This window comes from Triticum dicoccoides, chromosome 6B (assembly GCF_002162155.2).
Source record: "Triticum dicoccoides isolate Atlit2015 ecotype Zavitan chromosome 6B, WEW_v2.0, whole genome shotgun sequence".
NCBI classification, from domain to species: domain Eukaryota; kingdom Viridiplantae; phylum Streptophyta; class Magnoliopsida; order Poales; family Poaceae; genus Triticum; species Triticum dicoccoides.
In genome coordinates, this window is record NC_041391.1 from 479,004,039 (window position 1) to 479,013,403 (window position 9,365).

Sequence of the window (9,365 nt, forward strand, 5' to 3'; positions counted from 1 at the left end):
ATTGAACAAGGTATTGGATACCGACGATCGAATCTCGGGCAAGTAACATACCGATAGACAAAGGGAATTGAATACGGGATTGATTAAGTCCTTGACATCGTGGTTCATCCGATGAGATCATCGTGGAACATGTGGGAGCCATCATGGGTATCCAGATCCCGCTGTTGGTTATTGACCGGAGAACGTCTCGGTCATGTCTACATGTCTCCCGAACCCGTAGGGTCTACACACTTAAGGTTCGATGACGCTAGGGTTATAAAGGAAGTTTGTATGTGGTTACCGAATGTTGTTCGGAGTCCCGGATGATATCCCGGACGTCACGAGGAGTTCCGGAATGGTCCGGAGGTAAAGATTTATATATGGGAAGTCCTATTTTGGCCACCGGAAAATGTTCGGGATTTTTCGGTATTGTATCGGGAAGGTTCTAGAAGGTTCCGGAGTGGGGCCCAACTGCATGGGGGGACCCACATGGACGTGGGTAGTGGGAGCAAGGCCCCACACCCCTGGTCAAGGCGCACCAAGATCCCCCCTTAGAAGGAATAAGATCATATCCCGAAGGGATAAGATCAAGATCCCTAAAAAGGGGGGATAACAATCGGTGGGGAAGGAAATAATGAGATTTCTTTCCTCCCACCTTGGCCAACGCCCCAATGGACTTGGAGGGCAAGAAACCAGCCCCTCCACCCCTATATATAGTGGGGAGGCGCATGGGAGCGATACACGAAGTTCTGGCACAGCCCTACCTCTCTCCCTACTCCTCCTCTCCCATGGTGCTTGGCGAAGCCCTGCTGGATTGCCACGCTCCTCCACCACCACCACGCCGTTGTGCTGCTGTTGGATGGAGTCTTCCTCAACCTCTCCCTCTCTCCTTGCTGGATCAAGGCATGGGAGACGTCACCGGGCTGTACGTGTGTTGAACGCGGAGGTGCCGTCCGTTCGGCACTAGGATCATCGGTGATTTGAATCACGACGAGTACGACTCCATCAACCCCGTTCACTTGAACGCTTCCGCTTAGCGATCTACAAGGGTATGTAGATGCACTCTCTTTCTACTCGTTACTGGTCTCTCCATAGATAGATCTTGGTGACACATAGGAAAATTTTGAATTTCTGCTACGTTCCCCAATAACCATTACATAATAGTGGAGGATACATACAAGAGGCATACAATGCCACATGAATACAACAACATCATACATAAGAGCAACATCCGACTACGGATGAAACACAAACAGAAACTCAAACGACATCCACCCTGCTAGCCCAGGCTGCCGACCTGGAACCTATCTACTCATCGAAGAAGAAGGAGAAGAAGAACTCCAAACAAGTAAACATCTCTCTCGCGTCATGATCATCGCATTACCTGTACCTGCAACTGTTGTTGTGCTAATCCTCCATGAGGACTCAGCAATCCCATTACCATGGGTATCAAGACTAGCAAAACTTAATGGGTATAATATGGTGGCTAACTTACGAATACAAGAATAAGATGAGAAGCTACGCAAACGGTCGCAAACTATTAATGATCAAGAAGTGATCCTGAACTACTTGCGTCCAAACATAACCCAAACCTTGTTCACTTCCCGGACCACGCCGAGAAGAGACCATCACGGCCACACACACGGTTGATGCATTTTAATTAAGTCAAGTGTCAAGTTCTCTACAACTGGATATTAACAAATTCCCATCTGCCACATAACCGCGGACACATCTCTCAAAAGTTTATACCCTGCAGGGGTGTCCCAACTTAGCCCATTATAAGCTCTCACGACCAACGAAGGATATTCCTTCTCCCGGGAAGACCCGATCCGTCTCAGAATCCCGGTTACAAGACATTTCGGCAAATAGTAAAACAGGACCAGCAAAACTGCCCGAACGTGCTGGCAAATCCCGATAGGAGCTGCACATATCTCGTTCTCAGGGCACAACGGATAGGTCAGCCTACGAGTAAAACAAGACCTCGAGTTGCCCCATGGTGGCCCCGCAGTCTGCCCGGTTCGGACTAACACTTAGAAAAGCACTAGCCCGAGGGGGGGGGGGTTAAAATAAAGATGACCCTCGGGTTAATTACTCCCAAGGGAAAGGTTATAGGTTGTTAGGCAAATGTAAAACCAAGGTTGGGCCTTGCTGGAGGAGTTTTATTCAAAGAGAACTGTCAAGGGGTTCCCATAAACCCAGCATCATAAGGAACGCAAAATCAAGGAACATAACACCGGTATGACGGAAACTAAGGCGGCAAGAGTGGAACAAAACACCAGGCATAAGGCCGAGCCTTCCACCCTTTACCAAGTATATAGGTGCATTAATTAAATAAGAGATATTGTGATATCCCAAAATAATCCTGTTCCAACATGGAGCAATCTTCAACTTCACCTGCAACTAACAACGCTATAAGAAGGGCTCAGCAAAAGCGGTAACTTAGCCAAACAACGGTTTGCTAGGAAGGGTGAAACGGTTAGAGGCTGACATGACAATTTGGGAGGCTTGATAAACAAGTGATAGGTAGCGTAGCATAGCGATAGAACGAAGCAACTAGCATAGCAATAATAGTAGTGAGATCCAGGGTGACGGTCATCTTGCCTGAAATCCCACAAGGAAGAAGATCGAGTCCATGAAGAAGACGAACGGGCGAAGATGAACCAAGCGTAGTCGAACGAATCCCCAGGATCGCAACGAAACAGGAACTATCGAGAAGAAGCACAACCGGAAAGAAGCAAACAACATGGTAAACACACAACACATAAACATGACATGATGCATAACCAAGCATGACGCATGACAAAGGCTATATGATGCTACTCATGGCCAGAGATGAAGCATACAAGAATATCACATCAAAGCAAGTTTAAATGAGGCCGGAAACAACATATAACAAATCCGGTAAGTCCTCATATGCAACTTTCGAAATTGGTCCAGATCTGAAAACACAGCATGTTCAAGTAGTAAACATCAAGTTAAGATGCACCAAGATGATCTACACGAAATTCTAGTCAAGTTACATATAAAGTTCATTTAGTTAGGAGTTACGACCTAGAAGATATGAGCAAAACAAGTCAAACATGGCATTGATGAATAATGCATTCAAACATCAAGCAAACACTCTCAAAACATGGATGCAACATGATAATATGAAACTACATGCAATTCTAAGCAAGTTTCATATAGAGCATGCTCAAAACAGAGCAATGGTGCAACACATACACTCAAAACAAGTTTAAAGGACAAACTGACCAAAACAGCAAGTAGGCACTTTGCAATCATCAAAACAACATGCTACGGAATCATATGAGCAAAAGCTTGACATTCACTTCATGTACAGATAACATACTCCAAATATCATTAAGGTTCAGGTTCATAGCCTCAAGATTAAACCAATGTGATCAATGCAAAAGAGCATCTTTATAACACAGGAGCATATGCATGAGCAGAGTTAATATGATGGCATGTTGTGGGCATGAAACAAATATGCTACAGCAACTATATCTAGCAACCAAGGGCATGGAATCAAATTACACATAACAAAGAGCAAATAAAATCATGGCATCATATACATATGGCTAATGGATTAGTAGGAACTAACAAGACAAGCTTGAATGTTGAAACAGTTCCAGCAAGTGTAAAATAGCAACATTATGATAGCATGTTTGCAAGCATGAAACAAAGGCATATGACATCCAAAATTAGAAAACATGGCATATGAACAAAGAACTCATAACATACTACAAAACATATAATTGGAGCGTCTCCAGAGTAGGCATGTGTCAACTAATATCAAGCTCACAACAAGGCATCATGAAGTTAACAGAAATCTGGAACAGCATGTAGGCATGTTCATGGCAATGAAAACATATGCTTCATGCCATAAATAAGGAATCACAAGGCATGGCATGGTAGAGAATAACATAGTCATCAAAACATGTCAACTAAGCATCTCTAGAATATGCATGGATAAATTGGTAGCATCAAGAAAGCATGGCAACATGATATGACAGAATTAGCATTGGCAGAATATTAACAACGAGTAGCCCACTTCACAAGCTTGATCCACTCGCTACAGGGCATATAAAAATACATGGATTGCACCCCTGTAAATATGGCATTATTAAGCTCCTAAAACATGTATACATCATGCTCATAGGATGCACACACAAAATGCAACAAAAAAGACAAATCAGCAAGTTACAGAAGTTCTCAGCAGTAAATAGCAACATGCACTTTTGCAACAGAGATAAGATATCAAGATGCAACATGTGCATATCAAGATCACCATCATAGCATCACCAGAGACAAAGTTATGGTACTCACAAGATGCATACATGATGTTAACAATCACCAGATTCCAGCAGTTTATATCACTTAGTAGTTTTGCAACGAAGATTAAGGCATCAATATGAACAGGAACATGCATGCAAACTATTCCATCATGAAGAGCATCACGAGTTGAACATTTTGACATTCATGCACGCAAAATGGAGCAATACACACCAAGTTAGAGCAAGTCAAAATGCACCCATGATGAGATGATTTCAGGGACTTGGAGAGATTTTTACCCCACGAAGAAAAACGAAGCGGATCGGGCGGGGGCTACTGCTCTCCGGCGAGGTCGGAGGAGGCCGGGGAGGCGACGACGAGGCGGCCCCGGACCGGATCTGGCCGGATCCTGCCGACGGCGAGCTCGGACGGCGGCGGAGGGGCGCGGGGTCGCCAGATGCGGTGAGCAGCGCGCGGTGGTGTGGCGGGCGACGCGCGGAGGGCGAGGGCGGCGCGGGGTGGCGGGCGCTGGAGGCGGCAACGCTCGGCGCGCGAGGCGTCGACGGTGGGGCGCGGCCTGGCAGCGGCGAGCGGGTGACAGGCGGCGGTGCGAGGTGCAGACCACATCTGGGTTCCGCGGGCCGGCGGCGGATGGAGCTGGGCAGGGGCGACGTGGCGGCAGGGGGTTGGCCTGGGGCGGCGACGCGATGACATGGTAAGGCCGGATTGGCTGGGGTGAGGTGGCCGACGGACATGTCCGACGCCGGGTGGACATGTCCGGCGCGCGGAGGAGGAAGATGATTAGGGTTTGCCTGAAATTTCGGGGAAGACGGGATTTATTTAAAACAAAACAGAAGCTGGGCAACTCGCTCGCAGGGAGCTCCCCCGATGGCATCCTTCATTGGCTGTTGGAGGCTGCTTTGGCTGGTTGGTTACTGCCGTTTCTGCACCCGCGCATGTGTTGTACCAATGGCGGGTGGGCCGATGCCGCCCCTGGTCCCGTGTGTCAGCTGAGTTAGCTGCATGCCATGCGGTGTGGATTAGTTTTCTTGGGTCAACCGCTTTTGGCGGGTCGTTCCCCATGCGCTGTGTGCGTCGTGCGTTGTGGAGACAGTTGCGGAGGGGTCAGCCATTGCATGTGCACCCGGCTTCAGCACCCGCCTTTGGCTTGTGGCAATGACGGGTGGGCCAGTGCTGCTCCTGGTCCCGCTCGACAGCTGCACTGGATGCGCGTCTCGTCAAGGTCATCGCGTCGTCGTTTGCATTCACATTTGGGCCCCTCACGTGTAGAGTCTGTCCGGTGCTGTGCGCCTGTGCCTGACTCTTGCATCGTGCTCTGCCTGCCTGACTCCTGCGCCATGCTGCATCTCGTCTATGGCAGCAGGAGCGTGCGGTGTGGGTGCCGCCAACCCAACCCATAGCAGCCACAACCCTTGCTCCTCCCTTCCTCGTCAACATAGCCGCCGCGCCACCTCGCTCCTCCGGTTCTCCCTCCCCCATCAGCCCCAGGAGCTCTTCCTCTTCTTTCTACAAGATCCATCGCCTCACGAGGTCCTTATCCACCCCAGCTCGTGAGGAAGTCGTGGGAGGAGGGGCTCAACCGGGCGTCGCCATCCGGAGAAGAAGGAGAGGCACGGATGCCAGCTAGGGAGGCGGATCGGTTCGCCTCCGCTGTGTCGTGAGTGCCACCGCCGCCTCTACATCCACCTTGCTCCGCATAACAGCATTTGTGCGGAAGCGGGGATAGGCGACCACGAGCAGATGGCGTCGGCGGCAACGGCAACACGCACGGTGCGTGAGGGTGAGGTCCGGTAAGATGGGCTCGGCCTCCCCACATGCGTTCAGGATGGCGTGCCAGACGGCTCGGAATGTGCGCGCCCGGCTCACAAGAGGTATGCTTCAGAGCACGCCGGCGGCAACATGCACCGCGAGGTCCCGGAGCAGCCCAGCAAGAGCCCCTCCGTACTGGAGGAACCCTGCGTCTCCATCCTCACCTCCACCCACAGGTAATCCCATTCCCCTCCGTGCCCTCTCTTTCCTCTGTTTTGATTTCACTGGTTTTATGTCAGCCAAGGAGAGGGAGAGAAGGAAAGGAGGGAGAAAGAGATAGGAAGTGGAGAGGGAGGTGCGGCATCGAACGGGTGAGGGTCACTGGTCTGCACCGGCGAGGTCGGGCACGATCTGGTGCTTGGTGGTTGCTCGATCTGCTCCTTGGATCAGGGCCTCCAGGACCAACAAGGAGGCTCTCAGGCTCGTCTTCTAACCTGCAGCTGCCTATACAGGCAGCGGGAGCGCCGCTTAGACCATGGGGGCGGCTTGGTCCAGCTACAGCGAGCGCATCTGATTCAAACACATAAAGGTGAGCTTCACACATCGTTCCCTCTTTTATTCTTCTCAGGCAACGAGGGACAAGTGGATGTCGTGCTGTCATGTGGAAGGCAACATGTGCTAATTCATATGTGGAGTTGGTGTTGAGCCTGGCGGTAGTAGACATGAAAGGTGCCCGTCGCTTGATCTTGAGAGTTGATTCATATATTTTTTGAAACTATGAAGACATTTATTAGATGGCCATGATTGCTTCTTGTCTTTTTGGTGTGTTTTGTTCTACTGATAAGTGGCAAGAAAGAAAAAAGCTGCTTGAATTATAGATTGTGTTGTAAGAAAATTATGTGAAAGGAATATGGACTGCGTATATAGGTATGATGCAACCTTTTTTCATCCCGAGATTGGATTACACGTTCCTTATGTTTATATGGAATAGTACGCCTGATTTCTTTTCATTCACAGCTCAACTCGAGCAAATCTTGATTTCTTGATTTTTTTTGGTCGACGTAGCATCTGCGACTGACTTTCGTCTCTAGCCAGTTTTGCTCTGTAATTGTAGAATATATGTTGTCATGTGCTTGCTTCAGATTTCTATGTCCGGATGACTATATGAACAAAACTCACAAGGTCCTGTATCATCAACTAACAACCAACTTCTTTGTTTCATTGTTCATGTGTGCCTTCCGGTCCATAAGATATAGTTGTGCTTGACCTGCCTTCCGTTGACAATCATCTTTCAATTGCATACTATGTGGTTGGATGTTGGTTGAACTACTGTTGCCTTATAAACAAACATTTTTCTATCTAATCTTTTCTTCTTACTTTTGCAATAAGCTGCATGTGTTTCCAAATACCAGATACTTCTTGCTTTTGGAAGAAGCCTTTTGACCTTCTTATTATGCATGCAAGTTGTTGATACATGAGTTATTGGCTTCCTGCTGCAAACTGAAATAATTCCTCTGTGAGCTATCAAAAACCGTATGTGGCTAACCATTCTTTTATGTTTAACCTAGCAAAGGACAAATTGCTTCTTCTTTTCAAAAACTAAATTTTGATGTCTGAAGTTCGTGTGGAACACTATATTATGAATTAACAATCAGTTCACAGGTTCTTGATTGTCTGTAGCCTTCTCTGCCATGCCAGGCTTCTCTCCGATAAGATTTTAAAAGCACTTCACACTTTATATAGACCTAAAAGTTGTATTATGCAAGAAACCTCAAAAGCTATTTGGCTTTGGCATTTCAGTAATTGACCTATGCTGCTAATGTCGTCGTGTTACTATTATCCGTTATCACTTGGACAGGAAGATCAATAATTTTGTGGACGCATAAATATGCCAATGTTTTTTTCAACATATTTGTTATATGACCCACATGAGATGAATATTTTTAGGTGCTTAAGATTTTTTTTTGGGTGGAGTTCAAATTGAAGCTAGGTAAAATGGGATCTTATATAGATAATGAGATAAATGTGTAGTTGTCACTCCTCACCTCCCTCCTGTTGACCTGTGGTCGTCGCCATGGGTCCTCTGTATCAAGAATCTTGCTACTTATGAAATAGAGATATTTGAGGCTTCCTTTTAGGCCTTTCAACCCATTATTTTAGCTTCCTTTGGCAGATGATGCACAAGATACAAAATGATCTACCCCTGTTGCCCAGTTATTCCATTGTGTCAATCAGGTTATTCCATTTTTGTTGTTTCCTTTTGGGTTCAACTATTGACATTTTCCCTCTGTCGTAGTGGTTAGTAGTAAATTAATTGAAATGAATATATGCGTACAATGCAATTTCTTTTTAGTAGATATCACAGAGATTCTATTGTACTTGCGTTCTTGCATAGTGAGCTAAGCATGCTATACATAATAACAATGTCATCAAATTGGGAGTAGCTTTCTCAGTATGAGGGAGCTGAAGCGTGGAAATCTTCTTGATTTGCCGCAGCTTGCTGATGATGAAGATGATATCAATAAAGTTTTAAGGTGGCACATTTAAACACGAAATTTTGCACCACTTTTTGCTTCTGTTTCTTTGTATGAAAACATTGTTTCCTCTGCAACTTGTGAGACACCAAACATTTCTCATTTTCGGTAGGCTTAGTTCTGAAGGGTTCCACTTCGGGTAATTTAGATTATGTTGCTAGAGTATTACTCCCTCCGTTCCTAAATATTTGTCTTTCTAGAGATTTCAACTAAAAAATGCTTCCTTAACTGGTCTATACATGTTATACATATATGTTTTTTTCAAGCCCGGATTTTTCAGCGTGATAAACATATTTTCAATATAGCATGATATCGAATATGTCCTTGCAAAATGAAACTATTTTCTTTGACAACATGGCTTTGCCGGGTCTCTGCGCCATTTGGTATTCCATGAAGTGCTTCTTGGTATTCTACAACCGTTTACTCTGAATTTTGGTCTTCATGCCTTCAGACAATTTTCAGGTTGCTTTTCCACGATTTCAAATAACTTATGCTGCGCTCGGGGCGTATCTAGATCTAGCACAGAAGAGATGTGTTTCTTGAAGACCCGAAAAATGATAATACTAACAGGATTGTTTTTAATAATGCTGTTGCTGTTGTTGCTGTTGTTGCTGTTGCTGCTACTGCTGCTGCTGCTGCTGTATTTGCTGTATTTGCTGCTGTATTTGTTGTCGGTGAAAATAGGTTATTCGATATTAGCTCACTAGATGAATGGAGAAACCAAGCTTATGGAAATGCCAAGTTATTTAAAGAAAAAGTTAAAAGATGGCATGATAAAAGAATCCGAAAGCGTGAGTTCAAAGTTGGAGA

General features: G+C 46.2%; 1 long non-coding RNA gene across 1 annotated transcript; it reads left to right on the top strand.

Annotated features, from left to right (window-relative positions):
• The first annotated feature begins 5,531 nt into the window (after positions 1-5,531).
• Positions 5,532-6,972, top strand: LOC119324646. The gene is made up of 2 exons (XR_005157067.1): positions 5,532-6,257; positions 6,321-6,972. It is a non-coding gene; the product is annotated as an uncharacterized LOC119324646 (long non-coding RNA).
• The last annotated feature ends 2,393 nt before the right edge of the window (positions 6,973-9,365 follow it).